Genomic DNA, 18,709 nt, shown 5'->3' with positions numbered 1-18,709 from the left:
CCGGGACTCGCCCTGAGTTCGCTCCCGTGAGGGCGGCCCGGCTCGGGGCTGGAACAGTGCTTCCGTGAGGGGCTATGACGCGCGCATGTCGGGGCGGTCCAGCCCGAGGGAGGTACGGCGCCCATGTCGGGGCGGCCCAGCCCGAGGGAGGAGCGGCGCCCAAGTCGGGGCGGCCCAGCCCGAGGGAGGTACGGCGCCCAAGTCGGGGCGGCCCAGCCCGAGGGAGGTACGGCGCCCAAGTCGGGGCGGCCCAGCCCGAGGGAGGTACGGCGCCCATGTCGGGGCGGCCCAGCCCGAGGGAGGTACGGCGCCCATGTCGGGGCGGCCCAGCCCGAGGGAGGTACGGCGCCCAAGTCGGGGCGGCCTGGCGCGAGGCTGAGACGGTAACGGCACTCACGTGAGGGCGATCCGGCTCGGGGCTGGAACGGTGCTCCGGTGGCTGGGACGGTGTTCTGGTGGCGGTGACCTGAGTCCGGGGTTCGGCCGCGGGCCAGCGGCTGCGTCAGCAGGACTGGTGGGCGGCAGCTTCGACCACCCCGGGCCGCGGTGATTGAGCCGCGGGACAGTTTTTAACATCGCCCGGTGGGGTATCGCCTCAGCGCAGAGGGAGAAGAGGAGGGAAGAGACTGCAGACCTAAGACTTTTGCCTCCATCACAGTGAGGAGATGCTATGTGGACTCACTGTGGTGGATGTTAATATGTGTTTATTGTTGTTTTTTATTGTATTGTATTGTATGTATGACTGCTTCAAATTCTGTCTGAATCTTCGGTCTGAATGACAAATAAAGGCTATCTAATCTAATCTATCTAATCTCATAGATTTGTAAGGTTCTCTTTAGCCTGTTTCTGAATCATTGGAAAGCTCCCTGAAAACAACGCTCCGAGCCTCCCTTACCACATCTCCTCCCAACGTCACTTTACCCATTGCCACCTATGTGCTGCCTTTAAAGACAGATTTAAAAAGAATGATGCTTTTCTTCCAGAGACATACTGGATAGGAAACCATCCATCTGCAGCGGGCGTGGAATTTCCTGGTATATCTTTCGGTTCCATTCCAACAATGTTTTAATTGCACTATTAATGGATTTTGTAACTGAAACAGGCTTTAATAGACGTGTATTTGCATAAATAAAACATGTGGAAAGCATTCAAAGCCGTTATGCAGCTTTTAGACAAATAATCCTGTAAATCTCAACATAATGGTGCGTATTGTTTAATGGAATTTCCCACAACCATGAAAAACTACTGATTCTATGTACGCAAATGTTCTGTAATGTTTAGTTTAGTTTTAATTTAGTTTAGAGATACAGACATTTCGGCCCACCGAGTCTGCGCCGACCAGCGATCCCCGCACACTAACACTATCCTACACACACAAGGGACAATTTAAAATTTCACCAAAGCCAATTAACCTACAAACCTCTACGTCTTTTGTGTGTGGGAGGAAACCAGAGCACCCAAAGAAAACCCACGCAGGTCACGGGGCGAACATACAAACTCCGTAGAGACAGCACCCGTAGTCAGGATGGAACCGGGGTCTCTGGTGCTGTAAGGCAGCAACTATCGCTATGCCACCATGTTTTCTTTATGAAGAAAGACTGTGAGCAGGCTGAATGCCATAGATGCTACTTGAGATTGGGTCTGGGGATGAGGTACAGGTAGGATAAATCAGATGGAGCCTTATATTATTTTTATGGGTCTGGTCCCCTAAGTCACAAAAATAAGCTAATATAAACATTTTCAGAACTTTCATCATCCTCAATGAGAACCAGTGGTGACGAAGGCATTAGGTATGCTTGCTTCCTTAGGTCGGGTCCTTGAGCATAAGAACCAGGAAGTCATGCTGTAGCTTTATAGAATTTTGGTTAGGCCACATTTGGAGTATTGCGTGCAGTTCTGGTCATGCCATTACAGGACGGATGTGGAGGCTTTGGAAAAGGGGGAGACTGGTTTGTATGATGGACTGCATTACATCCACAGCTCTCTGCAATTTCTACCTTTCTTGGGCAGAGCAGTTGCCACACCAAGCTGTGATGCATTTCAATACAACGATTTCTATAGATCACCAGTATAAATTAATAAGGGCCATTGGAGACATGCTGAAGGTCTTTTGTACTGTACAAATACAGGTACAAATGTATCTACGAATATAGAACATTTTGAATGTTACAAATTGACGACTAAAGTGGCAAAAGTTATAACAGTGGCAAGAAAACAAGGCTTTTGAATATGAAATCAGTGCCACTTGCAACATGTTTTTAACATTGTGCAGCAATTTCTTCAGATTGTGAGTGACCAGAAACAATGCAGGGGTGTCGGGGGTTATGGGGAGAAGACAGGAGAATGGGGTTAGGAGGGAGAGATTGATCAGCCATGATTGAATGGCGGAATAGACTTGATAGGCCGAATAGTCTAATTCTGGTCCTAACAGTTATGATCTTATCACTTTATGCAGAGCCATCTGATCTGCAAACGAAGGTGAAAGGTCGACGTGTTTGGAACAGATCCTCACCTACAACCTCAACCACCAAACTCAGTGAATGTCAAACATACAATGAGGTTATCAATTACAACCACTGTGATCCCTGATAAATGTGAGAAAGCAGTAGAGTGAGTGTCAACGACATGTCCATAATAATAAAGCATTCCTGGGATTCCTGCCAGGCTTTCCACGGGAACATAAATCATCCTGAAAGAAAGTGACCAGCTGGTTAAACCAAAGTAGATTTAAAGTGGGCAGAAATTTGGAATCATTGTTTGTAGCCAACATCTTGGCTGTGATACTGTAACCTACAATTGAAAACCACACGGGGAAAGGGATTGTGAGCTCATTCATTAATTCTGTTGAATGGAAATGACAGAAAAGGAGGACCACATCCCGGTCCTGTTTGATTTGCTCTCTGAGGAAACATAGAAACATAGGAATATTGTGTTTATTGTGCCCAAGGGAACTGTCAAAAAAGCACATGCTGAGGGGTGACCTTATAGATGTGTATAACATCAAGAGAGCAATAGACTATATAAAACTAAAAGAGAAGGCACATACCATATCAAAGATTAGTGGGAAGCCAGAGGATTGGGAAGCATATAAGGGTAAAAAGACAATATGGGGAGAAAAGATGAAATATAAAGGTAAACTAGCCAATAATATAAAAAAGGATAGCAAGAGTTTTCATCAGTTATATAAAGAGCAAGAAAGAGTCAAGAGTGGACAATAAACTGCTGGAGAATGATGCAGGAGAAGTGATAATGGGGAATAAAGAAATGGCTGAGGAGTTGAATAACTTTTTTGCATCAGTCTTCATAGTGGAAGACGCCAGTAATGTGCCTGAAATTCAAGAGAGTCAGGGTATGGAAGTTAATGGAGTGGCTATTACCAGGGAGAAGCTTGGGAAGCTGAAAGGGCTGAAGGTGGAAAAGTCACCTGCGCCGGATGGACTGCACCCTAGGGTTCTGAAAGAGGTGGCTTAAAATATTGTGGAGGCATTGATAGTGGTACTTCAGGAATCACTAAAGTCAAGAGTGATCCCAGATAATTGGAAAATTGCCAATATTACCCCGCTGCACAAAAAGGGAGCAAGGCAGAATAGTGGGAACTATAGGCCGGTTAGTCTGATTTTGGTGGTTGGTAAGATTTTAGAGTCCATTATAAAGGATGATATGGAGTACTTAGAAGTTCATGATAAAATAGGCTGAAGTCAGTGTGGCTACTTCATATAGATGGAGAGGCAGGTAGTGTAGAGAAAGCAGGGACTCTGCAGACGGACTGGACAGGTTGGGAAAGTGGGCAGAGAAGTGGCAGATGGAATATAGTGTAGCAAAGTGTGGAGTCATGCATTTTGGAAGTAGGAATGAAGGCGTAGATTATTTTCTAAATGAGGTGAGAATCCAGAAATTGGAGGTGCAAAGGGACTTGGGAGCGCTGGTGTAGGATTCCCAAAATGTTAATCTATGTCGAATCGGTAATAAGGAAAGCAAACTCAATGTTAGCATTTATTTCAAGAGGGCTTATATACTAAAACAGAGTTGTAATATTGAGGCTCTATAAGGCGCTGGTAAGGCCGCATTTGGAATATTGTGAGCAATTTTGGGCACCATATCTAAGGAAACTTGTGCTGGCTCTGGAGAGGGTCCAGAGGAGGTTTACAAGAGTGATCCCAGGAATGAGTAGGTTAACCTATGATGAGCATTTGTCGGCAGTAGGCCTGTACTTGCTGAAGTTTAGAAGAATGAGGGGGGACCTTATTGAAACATGCAGAATAATGAAAAGTTTGGATAGAGTGGACGTGGAGAGGATGTTTCCACTGGTGGGAGAGTCTAGGACTAGAGGTCATAACCTCAGAATTAAAGGATGTTCTTTTAGGATATTTTTAAGGCAGAGATGGATAGGTTCTTGATTAGTACGGGTGTCAGAGGTTAAGGGGAGAAGGTGGGAGAATGGGGCTAGGAGGGAGAGATAGATCAGCCATGATTGAACGTCGGAGTTAACTTGATGGGTCAAATGGCCTAATTCTACTCTTATTCCTTATATTGGGTAGACCCATAGAGTCTCTTGCCCAGACTAGGGGAATCAAGAACCAGCGGGCACAGGATTAAGGTAAAGGGGAAAGGTTTACTTGGAATCTGAGGGGTAACGTTTTCACACAAAAGGTGGTGGGTGTATGAAACGTGCTGTCAGAGGAGGTAGTTGAGGCAGGGACTATTGCAAAGTTTAAGAAACAATTTGACAGGTCCATGGATAGGGCACATTTAGATGCATTTTCATGCAATTTGACTATGTGGGAAATGAACCAGTTCATTAACCAGGACTAACTAAGCCACAAAATTCTTCAATAAGTTAATGCTCTATTGTAGGCTTAATCAAGAGTCTTTAGTTCAGAATGAAGCTGACACTCCAGTTTCCACCTGAGTGAATGATTAATTTGTTAGAGATATTGTTGTTCAGATGACATTATTCATTGTCCTCTTTTGCATACCTTGCTCCATGTAAGTTGGCTGTTTCACTTTCCCTATTTTGACAACGGCTGTTTCAATGTTTCAGTGTAGTTCATTGTCCATGAAGCAGTTTGGGGTATAGACAGTAGGTATTCATTCTTTGTTACTTGCCCAAAATTTACAATGTTGTAGTGCATGATGGTACAGGAGACCAGGGTTCCATCCTGTCTACGGGTGCTGTCTGTACGGAGTTTGTACCTGCTCCCCATGACCACGTGGGTTTTCTAAGGGAGCTCCGGTTTCCTCCAACATTCCAAAGACATACAGGTTTGTAGGTTAATTAGCTTGTGTAAATTTTTAATTTTCCCTAGTGTGTGTAGGAAAGTGCCAATATACAGGGATCGCTGGTCGGCGCGGACTCGGTGGGCCGAAGGGCCGGTTACCCCACTGTATCTCTGAACTAAACTAAGCTAAATGATCAATAATTAATCAAAATGACACAAAGCTGCGTAGCAGTATGAAGTGTGTGGAGGATGCTATGAGGATGCAGGGTGACTTGGACAGGTTGGGTGAGTGGGCAGATGCATGGCAAATGCAGTTTAATGTGGATAAATGTGAGAGCCAGGGGATATGGCAAGAAGGCAGGAACTGATTGTGGATTATCAGCCATGATTATATTGAATGGCGGTGTTGGCACAAAGGGCCGAATGGACTACTCCTGCACATATTGCCTATTGTCTATTGTCTATTGTCTAATGCAAGGTTTTTGTTTTCCAGATTTCATGCAGGTTATTTACCTTAAATAATTTACAATTTGGTGACATTGGAATGCTCTCAAACACAAAATGCTGACCTAATAACAATTTACTAAGTAACTGTGAATGTCAGAATTGAGGAACAAATAATGGTTAAAGTTTATGAGGCTCCAGATCTACTTGTATTTACTGGGTGATATTTCAGCGGCACAACCTTTAATGGATGGAATTTATTTCTGTCAGTTTTCTCCCTCTGGGCATCAACACTAGTCGGAAGCGTTCCTGAAGGTTTGATCTTCTGACACAATGCCTGAATGTGTAACAACATATCATTTAACAAGTTATATCATCAAATATTAGACTTTGACACCAGGCTCAAAATCCTTATGTTTAGTTTAGTTTAGAGATACATCGCGGAAACAGGCCCCACGGCCCACCGAGTCCTCGCCGACCACTATCACTATCCTACACACGAACACTATCACTATACACACTAACACTATCCTACACATACGAGGGACAATATATATTATACCATGTCAATTAACCTAGAAACCTGTACGTCTTTGGAGTGTGAGAGGAAACCGAAGATCTCGGAGAAAACCCACGCGGTCACGGGGAGAACATACACACTCTGTATAAACAGCACCCGTAGTTGGGATCGAACCCAGGTCTCTGGCGCTGACAGCGCTATAAGGCAGCAACTTTACTGTTGTGCCACCGTGCCATATTGTAAGGAACCTCAATCTAAGAATCCTTGGCTTACCCATTCCTTCCACAATAGTACTAATCTTTCCCTAACTACTCACGGTATGATTCAAAGGTTTCACACACCCCTTTACTGCTGTCCCTCTCTTCTCCCGGTACTAATTCTACTCACTGGGTTCAGAGTTCAGGTTCTGTGGCTTCCATTAGCACACATTCCTCATATCCTTCTCTAACCTTGGAGCACCAGAGACTCAAGTTCAATCCTGACTATGGGTGCAGTCTCTGCGGGGTTTGTACATTGTTCATAAGTTATAATTATTCATTGCACATTGTTCATAAGTTATAGGAGTGGAATTAGGCCATTCAGTCCATCAAGCCTTCTCCGCCATTCATCATGGCTGATCTATCTTTCTCTCTCAACCCCATTCTCCTACCTTCTCCCATAACCCCGACACCCATACCAATCAAGTATGTATCAATCTCAGCCTTAAAAATACCATTGATTGCCTCCACAGACCCCAGTGGCAATGAATCCCATAGATTCACCACCCTCTGATTAAAAAGATTCTTCCTCATCTCCTTTCTGAAGGAATGCCCTTTTATTCTGAGGTTATGGTCTCTGGTCCTAGATTCTCCCTCAAGTGGAAACATCCTCGCCACATCCAATCTGTCCAGCCCTGCGACCATGTGGGTTTTCTTCAGGTGCTCCGGTTACCTCCCACAATCCAAAGATGTGCAGGTTTGTAGGTTAATTGACTTGTGTAAATTGTCCCTAGTGTGTAGGATGTGAAAGTGGGATAACATGGTGATCAATGGTTGGCATGGACTCAGTGGGCCAAAGTGCCTGTTTCTGCGCTTATCTCTAAACCAGAAAAATCTAGTTCCCATACAGAGGAGATTAATGAAAATAAAGAAATAGCTGTTGCCTAAGTGGATTTTAGTAAGGCATTTGATAAAGTCCCCCATGGTAGGCTGACGCAGAAGATTAAGATGCATAGGATCCACGGTGACTTGGTCTTTTGGTTACAGAACTGGCTTACACATAGATGGCAGAGGGTTGTGGTGGAAGGTGTCATTCTGGCTGGAGGTTTGTGACCAGTGAGACTCCGCAGGGACCTCTATGGTTCATGATCAATATATATGACTTGGATGTAAATGGGTTAGTTAGTAAGTTTGCAGATGACACCAAAATTAACAGAGTTGAGGATTGTGAGGAGGCCCGTCAAAGTATATCGCAGGATAATAGATCAGATACAGAGTGGGCGGCCAAATGCAGATGGAGTTTAATCTGAGCAAGGGTGAGGTGTTGCACTTTGGAAGGTCGAATGGAAGGGAATGTATGCAGTTAATGGTAAGACCCTTGACACCATTGATATACAGATGGGTCATGGGGTGCAAATCAATAGCTCCTGAAAGTGACAATACAAGTAGATAGAGATGTAAAGGAGGAGTGTGGTCTGTTTGCCTTCATCAATCAGGGCATTAAGTATAAGAGTCAGGAAGTCATGTTGCAGTTTTAATGCAGTTTTAGGCTGCATTTGGAGTATTGCGTACAGTCTTGCTCCATCACAGGCCAGATGTGAAGGCTTTAGAAAGGGTGCAGAAGAGGTTTACCAGATGATAACTGGATTAGAGAGTATTAACCAATGAGTAAAGGTTGGACAAACTTGTTTTCTCTGAAACTTCAGAGGTTGAGGGTAAACCTGGCGATAGTTTATTAACTTATGATAGGATAGACAGTCAGAACCTTTCACCCAGTTTTAATCAAATTATGCAACACTGATGGAGGTCCTTCAGCCCAACTTGTCCATGCTGGCCTATCTAGATAAAAATAAATGACTCACTGATTTATGTTCCCACATAATGAGAGCTGGGATGATGGAAAGGGAAGACACAATCCATTTGAATCCAAAAATGCAACAATTTTAATTTTTCAATTTCCCATTGTATTTAGGGAGAAGTTTAGTTTAGAGATACAGCGCGGAAACAGGCCCTTTGGCCCACCGAGTCCACACAGACCAGCGATCCCCGCACATTAATACTATCCTACACACACTAGGAACAATTTACAGCTATACCAAGCCAATTAACCTACAAACCTGTACATCTTTGGAGTGTGGGAGGAAGCCGAAGATCTTGGAGAAAACCCACGCGGTCACGGGGAGAATGTACAAACTCCGTACAGACAGCGTCCGTAGTCGGGATCGAACCTGGGTCACCGGCGCTGCAAACAGTGTTCTTCTTCTTGCGTATGGCGTGCACAGCCTAAAGTTGTAGGTCAAGGGTAGGCATCCAGGCCAGGACGGCATCAGTTGCTGGGTGGATGGCTTTGATGCCACCAGGGAAAAGCCTTAGTGAGCAGTCATTCATGATGTGTGGGATAGAATCATAGAAACATAGAAACATAGAAAATAGGTGCAGGAGTAGGCCATTCGGCCATTCAGCCCTTCGAACCTGCACCGCCCTTCAATATGATCATGGCTGATCATCCAACTCAGTATCCTGTACCTGCCTTCTCTCCATACCCCTTGATACCTTTATCCACAAGGGCCACATCTAACTCCCTCTTAAATATAGCCAATGAACTGGCCTCAACTACCTTCTGTGCAGAGAATTCCAGAGATTCACCACTCTCTGTGTGAAAAATATTTTTCTCATCTCGGTCCTAAAAGATTTCCCCCTTATACTTAAACTGTGACCCCTTGTTCTGGACTTCCCCAACATCGGGAACAATCTTCCTGCATCTAGCCTGTCCAAACCCTTAAGAATTTTGTAAGTTTCTATAAGATCCCCCCTCAATCTTCTAAATTCTAGCGAGTACAAGCCGAGTCTATCCAGTCTTTCTTCATATGAAAGTCCTGACATCCCAGGAATCAGTCTGGTGAACCTTCTCTGTACTCCCTCTATGGCAAGAATGTCTTTCCTCAGATTAGGAGACCAAAACTGTACGCAACACTCCAGGTGTGGTCTCGCCAAGACCCTGTACAACTGCAGTCGAACCTCCCTGCTCCTATACTCAAATCCTTTTGCTATGAATGCTAACATACCATTCGCTTTCTTCAATGCCTGCTGCACCTGCATGCCTACTTTCAATGACTGGTGTACCATGCTCCCCTTAATCGGCCACCATTCAGATAATAGTCTACTTTCCTGTTTTTGCCACCAAAGTGGATAACCTCACATTTATCCACATTATGGTCTGGTCTGGATGTCCGCAGTCGCAAGCAGGGCTGTCTGTCATCCCCCACAAACAAATAGATGCAAACACAGTAAGGCAGCACCTCTACCGCTGCACTACAGTGCCACCTGGAAGTATAGGCTTCAGGGCATTTATTCATAATCCCACAGATTGTAGCTTCATGCCATGAATTTCTCAGCCAAGCACATGCATTAAATGTCTGAAATAGTAGTTGATCTCATACTGTGCATGATTACCGTGGCGTTATCACATCAACAATAATTTGCCACACGGAATTCTCCAACACAACTTATACTTCCATTAGTGAATGATACAACCAATCACCATTTAATGATAGGAACCATCACTAGAGAAGGAACATAACAAACCTGGCCAATAAAACCTGGCCACATCCGGCCTGGAATTTGTACTAAACATTCAAAATACAAATTCAGTCCAGTTAGAGCATTATATCTAATTTTGTGTTTGCTTTCAGGATGACCATGAAGGGTTTGGAGAATGAACATAAGAGATTTATTAAATTCAATCCAGGGATGAGAGGTTGTCTCTCTTGGAGTAGAGAAGACTAAGAGGTTTGAAATATGTTTCAAATTATAAAAGGTTTAGGTGGAGTAAATAAAAATAAATTGTTTCCAGTCCCTGAACAGTCAATGGCCAGAAAGCACAGTTTTAAGGTGGCTAGCTTAGGAACGTCATGAAGAAAAACATTTTTATAAATGTTTTACAACGAAGGACTAAGATATGGAACACAGTGGCTGTCAAAGTGATGGATGGAAAACCAAAAGTAGCTATCAAAAATAAATTGAGCATGAGGACAGAGTCATTTAAAACAGAGTCATTTGAAAGATTAATTTAATATTTCAAACAGAGAGTGGTGAATCTCTGGTTTTCTCTATCCCAGAGGTTATGGAGGTTAGATCATTGTCTCGTTTTAAAGAGAGTTGATAAATTGATGAAAGATTGAGGAATTGAAGGATATGGCACAGGAAAGGAGATGAGGCCTGGGGCAGATCAGCCCTGTTCATACGAAATAAGGCTCGAGGAGTGAGTGACTTTACCTATGGAAGGGGTTCCCAACCTTTTTCATCCCATTTACCCCTGACAACTTTAATAGCACATAACAATGTTATTTCACTTTATTTATGAACGACTAATGATGAACAGATACCGGTGTACCAGCACCAAACACAGTCAGTCAATGAGAAAAAATATGTACAAATCTAGAATCAACACATTTACCCCCTGGGTAGGCGAAATTTACCCCAGGTTGGGAACCCTTGACCTAGGATCTTTCTTATATTAAGCTCTTAAATTCTTATGAGTAGATGGATTTTATCCCGCAAAATGGTGACATATCTCCATGGACAAACACTGCAGTATTGGATTTGTCAATGTGGCTCATGACTTACTGATTAGTAAGGGTGTCAGGGGTTATGGGGAGAAGTGGGTGAGATGGAAAGATAGATCAGCCATGATTGAATGGCAGAGTAGATGATGGGCTGAATGGCCTAATTTGGCTCCTATAATGTTATGAACATATAACAGAATAAGTAGTTGCTGGAGTAACAAAAGAGCACTGAAAGCATGTTGTTTATATCTTGCAATTATTGCTAAGCTGGATTGTTTCTGACAACACAGTGCCCTAAGGGAACACAGGGATATTTGTGTAGCTCTACCCGCAGTGAGAGTCTTGTAGAACCATAGAAGGACTACCTATTGGTCATAAACACGACATAGGATGTGTACAGGAAAGATGACACCTTCGTAGATTCATAACAAATGAATAACATGGGTGATGCCATTTAACGTGGCAACCTGAAAAAGTAAGTGATAAGCAAAAGAGATGAACGTCCCCATTCATTTTACACTAATGTACAAAGTCCACATTAACCTGTGAAGTGCTGCATTGAGGAACTCAAGAACATTAGAAATAGAGGGAGATGTAGGCTAGTCTGTTCCTTGTACCTGCTCCCATTCAATTCATGGCCTAACAAAAAGACTAGTCAAGATCATCCGCTCGAATTCATTATTCTGTAAGTTTAAATGAGGTCCCCCTCAACCTTCTAAACTCCAGCGAGTAGAGGCCCAGTGCTGTCAAGCGCTCATTCAGGGAGGCAAAGTCATCAACTTCACATGGAGAGTGGTCAAGGCCTGGGCATGGCCCTTCTCCTGTCCTCCTTCAGCCTCCCTGGTGAAATAGGCCTTGCCACTGGCTGCTCTTCTCTTCCAGGATAAGCTGGGGACTTCATCGAGACCACAACAAAAGCACCTCGTTTCTGGGGGCAGTAGCAGAGGGATTTTTAAAAACTCACCCTTTCAAAGGGTGGTGGGTGCATGGAATGGGCTGCTGGAGGAAGTAGTTGAGGCAGTGACTATCCCAACATTTAAGAACCATTTAAGACATGTACACAGATAGGACAGGTTTAGCGACCAAACACAGGCAGGTGGGACGTGTAGAGGAACATGATTTCACACAGAGAGTGGTGAATCTCTGGAACTCTCTGCCACAGAGGGTAGTCGAGGCCAGTTCATTGGCTATATTTAAGAGGGAGTTAGATGTGGCCCTTGTGGCTAAGGGGATCAGAAGGTATGGAGAGAAGGCAGGTACGGGATACTGAGTTGGATGATCAGCCATGATCATATTGAATGGCGGTGCAGGCTCGAAGGGCCGAATTGCCTACTCCTGCACCTAATTTCTATGTTTCTATGTTCTATGATGATGGGTGTAGACAAGTTGGGTCGAAGGCTTTGCTTCCATGCTGTGGGACTATAAATGTGACAGCTCTGAGATGCAGCCCAACCAGTTCCAACAAACTCTCTTGCAACCCTTGCCGCCAACAAGACCTGCAGGCCCACTTAATAAGCCCTTTAAAAAGCACAACGCAGACTGCTTTCTGCTCTTCACACCTGATAACCCGCAGGTGTTCCACATTGTGTGTTAGTTGGCTTTCAACACATGATTTGGCAGAAGAACAATCAAATGTCACTTGCATGATCCCGATACTCTGGGTACTTTGGGGGTGAATGCATGAAGAGGTTTACCAGAATGATTCTTCACAGAAGGCTGTGGAGGCCAAGTCATTGGATATTTTTAAGGTGGAGATAGATAAAAATCTTGATTAGTACTGGTGTCAGGGGTTATGGGGCAGAAGGCAGGCGAATGGGGTTGAGAGGGAGAGATAGATCAGCCATGATTGAATGGTGGAGTAGACGATGGGCCGAATGGCCTATTTCTGCTCCTGCAACTTATGAACTTACGAATTTATGAATGATTCAGATTCAGATTAAAATTCAAACGTTATTGTCATTGTGCAGTGTACAAGTACAGAGACAACGAATTGCAGTTAGCATCTCACCCAGAAGTGCCAACACAGAATAATGGAACAGTAAAATATATATATGTATTTACAGTAGCAGTAGTGTAATTTTCGGGGGGGGGGGGGGAGGGGTGGGGGGAGATCAGTCACTGGGGGAAGGAGTGTCCGGAAGGGGGGGGGGGGGGGGGGGGGGGGCGAGGTGACTGGCAATCACCAAGGTGCAGAGTTAAGTAGTGTAACAGCCGCAGGGAAGAAGTTGTTCCTGAAACTGCTGGTCCGGCAATGGAGACCTGTAGCGCCTTCCAGATGAGAGGAGGGTAAACAGTTTGTGGTTGGGGTGAGAGCAGTCCTTGACGATGCTTCGCGCCCTTCACAGACATCGCTTGCTCTGGACAGACACAATGGAGGGGAGCGAGGAACCGGTGATGCGTTGGGCAGTTTCACCACCCTTTGCAGTGCTTTCCGGTCGGAGACAGAGCAGTTGCCATACCATACTGTGATACAGTTGGTAAGGATGCTCTCGATGGTGCAGTGGTAGAAGTTCACCAGAATCTGAGGAGACAGATGGACCTTCTTTAGTCTCCTCAGGAAGAAGAGACGCTGGTGAGCCTTCTTGATCAGTGAGGTATTGTGGGTCCAAGAGAGGTCATCAGAGATGTTGACCCTCAGAAACCTGAAGCTGGAAACACGTTCCACCTCCGTCCCGTTAATATGGATGGGGGTGTGCGTGCCACCCCTAGACCTTCTGAAGTCCACAATGAGCTCCTTGGTCTTCTTGGAGTTAAGGGCCAGGTTGTTGTCAGCGCACCATGCTGCTAGGAGCTGGACCTCCTCCCTATAGGCCGACTCATCGTTGTCGCTGAAGAGGCCAATCATCGTTGTATCATCTGCATACTTGATGATGGTGTTAGTACCATGTACAGGTGTGCAGCCGTAGGTGAAGAGGGAATAGAGGAGAGGGCTCAGCACACAGCCCTGTGGAACGCCGGTGTTCAGGGTGAGGGTTGAAGAGGTGTGCTTGTCTAACCTAACAGACTGGGGTCTGTTGGTTAGAAAGTCCAGTATCCAGTTGCAGAGGGAGGGTCGATGCCCAGGTCGTTGAGTTTGGTGATCAGTTTGGAGGGTATAATGGTGTTGAATGCTGAGCTAAAGTCGATGAACAGCATTCTCACATAGGTGTCTTTGTTGTCGAGGTGGTAGAGGGCGGAGTGAAGTGCCGTGGAGATGGCATCCTCCGTACTCCTGTTCTTGCGGTAGACGAACTGATAGGGGTCCAGTGTGGGAGGTAGGCAGCCTTTGTCGTGTGCCAGGACCAGCCTCTCGAAGCACTTAGTGATGATGGGAGTAAGTGCAACTGGGCGGAAGTCGTTGAGGCGGGGGAGAAGGGGGGTGTAGAGAGGGGGTGGAGAGGGGGGAGAGAGGGGGGAGAGAGGGGGGAGAGAGGGGGAGAGAGGGGGGGTAAGAGAGAGAGGGGTGAGAGAGACGGTGGGGGAGAGAGGGTGGGGGAGAGAGAGGGGGAGAGAGAGGGGGTAGAGAGGGAGGGAGAGAGGGGAAGAGGGGTTGAGAGAGAGAGGAGGGAGAGAGAGAGAGGGGGAGTGGGGGAAAGGGGGGGAGTGTGGTGGAAGGGAGGGGAAGAGGTGGGAGGGAGAGAGGTGGGGGGGAGAGAGATGGAGGGGAGAGGGTGGGTGAGAGAGAGGGGGGGGGGAGGCCTGGGCCGAGCCAAGGACCGGACCCGAGTGGGGCCGAGGACCAGACCGGACTGGACCGGATCTGAGCCGAGCCGAGCCGCGAGCGGACGAGCTGGCGAGCGAGCGTCGACCAAAGGACCGCACGTTGGGCCGCCGCAGTCTTCAGCTATGATCTTTGGTGTTCAGTCGACGGCTCGACTTTTGAATAACGGGGGGAGGAGGGAGAGGTGGGGGTGCGGGGGGGGGGGTGACGTCACTCACAGCGCGAGCAGACGGCAGGCAGGCAGGCAGATCCATTGTGACGTCATCAGCGAAAGACAGGCTTTTTGATTTCAAAGTTTTATCGGATTTGGGAAGATCGGATTTTTATAATTATAGAGACATGGATATGGATATGGATATCAAAGACACGATGGTGTAGCTTTAAGGTTAGAGGGGCATAGTTTCAAGGAGATGTCTGGGGTAAGTTTTTTTACACAGAGGGTGGTGGGTGCCTGGAGTTCACTGCCAGGTGCGGTGGTAGAGACAGATACGATAGTGAAGTCTAAGAGGCTTTTGGATAAGCACATAGAATGTAGGAACAGAGGGATATGGATCATGTGCGGGCCTGATGAGTTTACTTTGAAATCATGTTCAGCAGACATTGTGGACAAAAGGGCCAGTTCCTGTGCTATACTCTTCAATGTTTCATGTGAATGTACTGAATAGTGAAAGGCCTGGATAGAATGGATGTGAAGAGGATGTGTCCACGAGTGGGAGAGTCTAGGACCAGAGGCCGGAGCCTCAGCATATAAGGACGTTCCTTTAAGAAGGAAATAATTTCTTTAGTCAGCGGATGGTGAAACTGCGGAATTGATAGCCACAGGCTGTGGATGCAATGTCAATGGATATTTTTAAAGTAGAGATAGAAAGATTCTTGATTAGTACGTGTGTCAGGGGTTATGGAGAGAAGGCAGGAGAATGGTGTTAGGAGGGAGAGATAGATCTGCCATGATTGAATGGCGGAATAGCCTTGATGGGCCGAATGGCCTTAATATGCTCCTACCACTTACACATAGGAACTTATGTAATTGCACATTCAAATTTCTATGTGCATGAGATATGTCACTATCCTTATACGTCATCAATGACTTACACTCTCCTGAGGACTTGTCCTTGAAAAGCATGTGTTACACAATCAGATTTCTAGCCCAATGTATCATGGCCATTCTAATAGGAATGGGGGGTGTTGATGATAGTATAATGTGAGAAATTGCTCTCTGTACTGTACTATCTTTCCACTGACTGGGTTAGCATGCAACAAAAGCTATTCACTGTACCTCGGCACATGTGACAATAAATAAACTAAACTAAACTAAACTATGGCATGTGTTGTGGGAAGGCTGGGAGATGGATATAAGATGGCTTATTAAAGAGGACGAACAAAGTTTCAAATTCTCAAGCATTAACCTGAGGACATGCACTGACTTCCTGTACAACCTTTTCCACTGCTGACAATCTAGTTCCGTTGCTCAGATAATCAGTAGATCAGCTTTATGATTTCTAAAGATAGCTCACACTTTTCAACTTTGACTGTGACACAACCTTGCTCAATGAGCCTTGACACCTGAGTAAAACACAATAATTGCTGGTTTTAACTGATTATGGCTCCACAGTCTAAATTAGACTACGGCAAAAGGAAGTGAGTGCAGAGAGCCAAGCTGTCATCTTTGGAAAGTGTGATTTGTCATATTGTTTGTCTTATTTTTCTGTACTGTAATTCCAAGTGGCGTGAACCATACTGGAAAAATATGTATGGGATTGCTTGCCCTCTTTTCCCTCGTGGCTTTCTGACCAAAAATGTATATTGATTTTCTATTATCGCAGATGGGCTACTGGTTATAGTCATAGTCATACGGTATGGAAACAGGCCCTTTTGCCCAACTAGCTCATGCCAGCCAACATAGCCCAGCTGCACTAGTCCCACCTGCCTTTGCTTAACCTTTAACACTCTAAACCTATCCTAGCATGTATCTGTCCAAATGTCCCCTGAACATAACAATAATACCTGCCCCAACTACCTCCTCGTTCCACACACTCACCACCCTTTGTGTAAAAAGTTATACCAGAAGACCCCAGAAGAGAAATCTTGCTGCAACTATCGAAGGCCATGTGGTGAGAACACATCATGAGTCTTGCTTACAGTATTGGTCTCCTTATCTGAGGAAGGATGGTGTTGCTATGAAGGCTGTGTAGCAAAGATTCACCAGATATTACTTAGATGTCAGGACAGTTGTTTGAAAATAATTTGGGTCAATTAAATTATAGAGATTAGAGTTCAATAGAATAGAGTCGTAGAGCTTTACCATGTGGAAACAGGCCTGCATTTTGCCCATATCCCTCTAAACTTATCCTATCCATGTACATGTCTAAATGTTTCTTAAATTATACAATACTGCCTGCCTCAACTACCTCCTCAGAAAGCACGTTTCATACAACCACCGCCATTTGTGTGAAAAAGTTACCTCTCAGGTTTCTATTAAATCTTTCTCCTCTCAACTTAAACCTATGCCCTCTGGTTCTTGATTGTCCTACTCTGGGCAAGAGACTATGTGTGTTTATCTGATCTATTCCTTTCCTGATTATGTACACCACTACTACAGTTTAGTTTGGTTTAGTTTGTGCCGAGGTACAGTGAAAAGCTTTAAGATCACCTCAAATCCTTCTGCGCTCCAAGGAAGTCTTCAATTCTCCAAGGAAGAACAATAGGTTCTCTGCCTCTGTATATGGGGGCTGCACAGTGGCACAGCGGTAGAGTTGCTGCCTTACAGCGCCAGAGACCCGGGGTCGAACCTGACTACGGGTGTTGTCCAAGTGGAGTTTGTACATTCTCCCAGTGGCCATCGTGGGTTTTCTTCAGGATCTCTGGTTTCCTCCCACACTCTAAAGACGTACAGGTTTGGAGGTTAATTGACTTGGCATGATAGTAAATTGTCCCTTGTGTGTGTAGGGTAGTGGTAATGTGCGGGGGTCGCTGGTCAGTGCGGACTCAGTGGGCCAAAGGGCCTGTTTCTGCGCTGTATCTCTAAAACTAAACTGAAACTATATATTTGAATAAAGGCACTGGACAGCACCAATGGAATTGTCTCTTCTCTTCAAGAGATGTTGGCATGACTTCAAAACCAAAACTGACATAACTCCACTTTAATTTCAACGGAACAGCAGAACTTACATCAATTACAAGATATGTATGTAGGCTTGCCAACTCTATGAATTTATCTTAACTGCTCAATTCCTTGGGAGGTTTGATAATAAGGTCTGGTGTTGTGAAGCACAATTGTGGTTGCTCTGAAGAGGTTAAGTTTCAGGCCATGAGACCAACTGAGCACATTTTTCCATCACCTGATTTTCTGGCCAAAGATCAGTTTAGCCCTAAGCAGATTCAGTGCCTACCTTGCTGAAGCATAAAACTAGGCTCCGGAGTGAATAAAAATAACTTTACCTTTGGCCTGATCTGCTCCATAAACGTTATCTGTGGCACGAACCACATTATGATGTTCTCATGTTATAAAAAAAAAACTGTCCTCATTTGTGGCCAGCTTCAATCAACCCTGAAATATCTGTCTAAAGGTCTGGTAATTTTGCCACACAACATTGCCCCACCCCCCGCAACTTGCTATTGTTCATTTATTTGTGTGTACAGAAGTGAAGATCTTTAACTTTGTCGTGTTCAAAGACCTGTCAGCGGATTGAAAATGTACAGACCTTGCATTAGCTGCCTTCAAAGATCAGGAAGTAACAGTCGTCACTCTGGCTGAGATAAATCTCTGCATGCAAAATGCCACGCTTGATGCTTTGCAGAGCTCGTAAATGCATTCCCACCTACTGAATACGAGGGCACAGTCATTAAGTGGAAATGTACTGAGACTCATTCACTTTGTGAATCTTTGTGACTTATTTACAGAGTGACATAAGAGGCAGCAGAGGAAAAAGCCAGTGTTTGTATTACCTAAGTGAAACAGTAACTGAGCTGAAGGTGTGTTTAAGATTAATTGATTTATTTATTATACTTTATTTTTTTAATATAATACATACAGAGGAGGTTTATGAGAATGCTCCCAGGAATGA

Source organism: Amblyraja radiata, chromosome 5 (genome assembly GCF_010909765.2).
Source record: "Amblyraja radiata isolate CabotCenter1 chromosome 5, sAmbRad1.1.pri, whole genome shotgun sequence".
NCBI classification, from domain to species: Eukaryota; Metazoa; Chordata; class Chondrichthyes; order Rajiformes; family Rajidae; genus Amblyraja; species Amblyraja radiata.
This window is presented reverse-complemented; position numbering follows the sequence as displayed.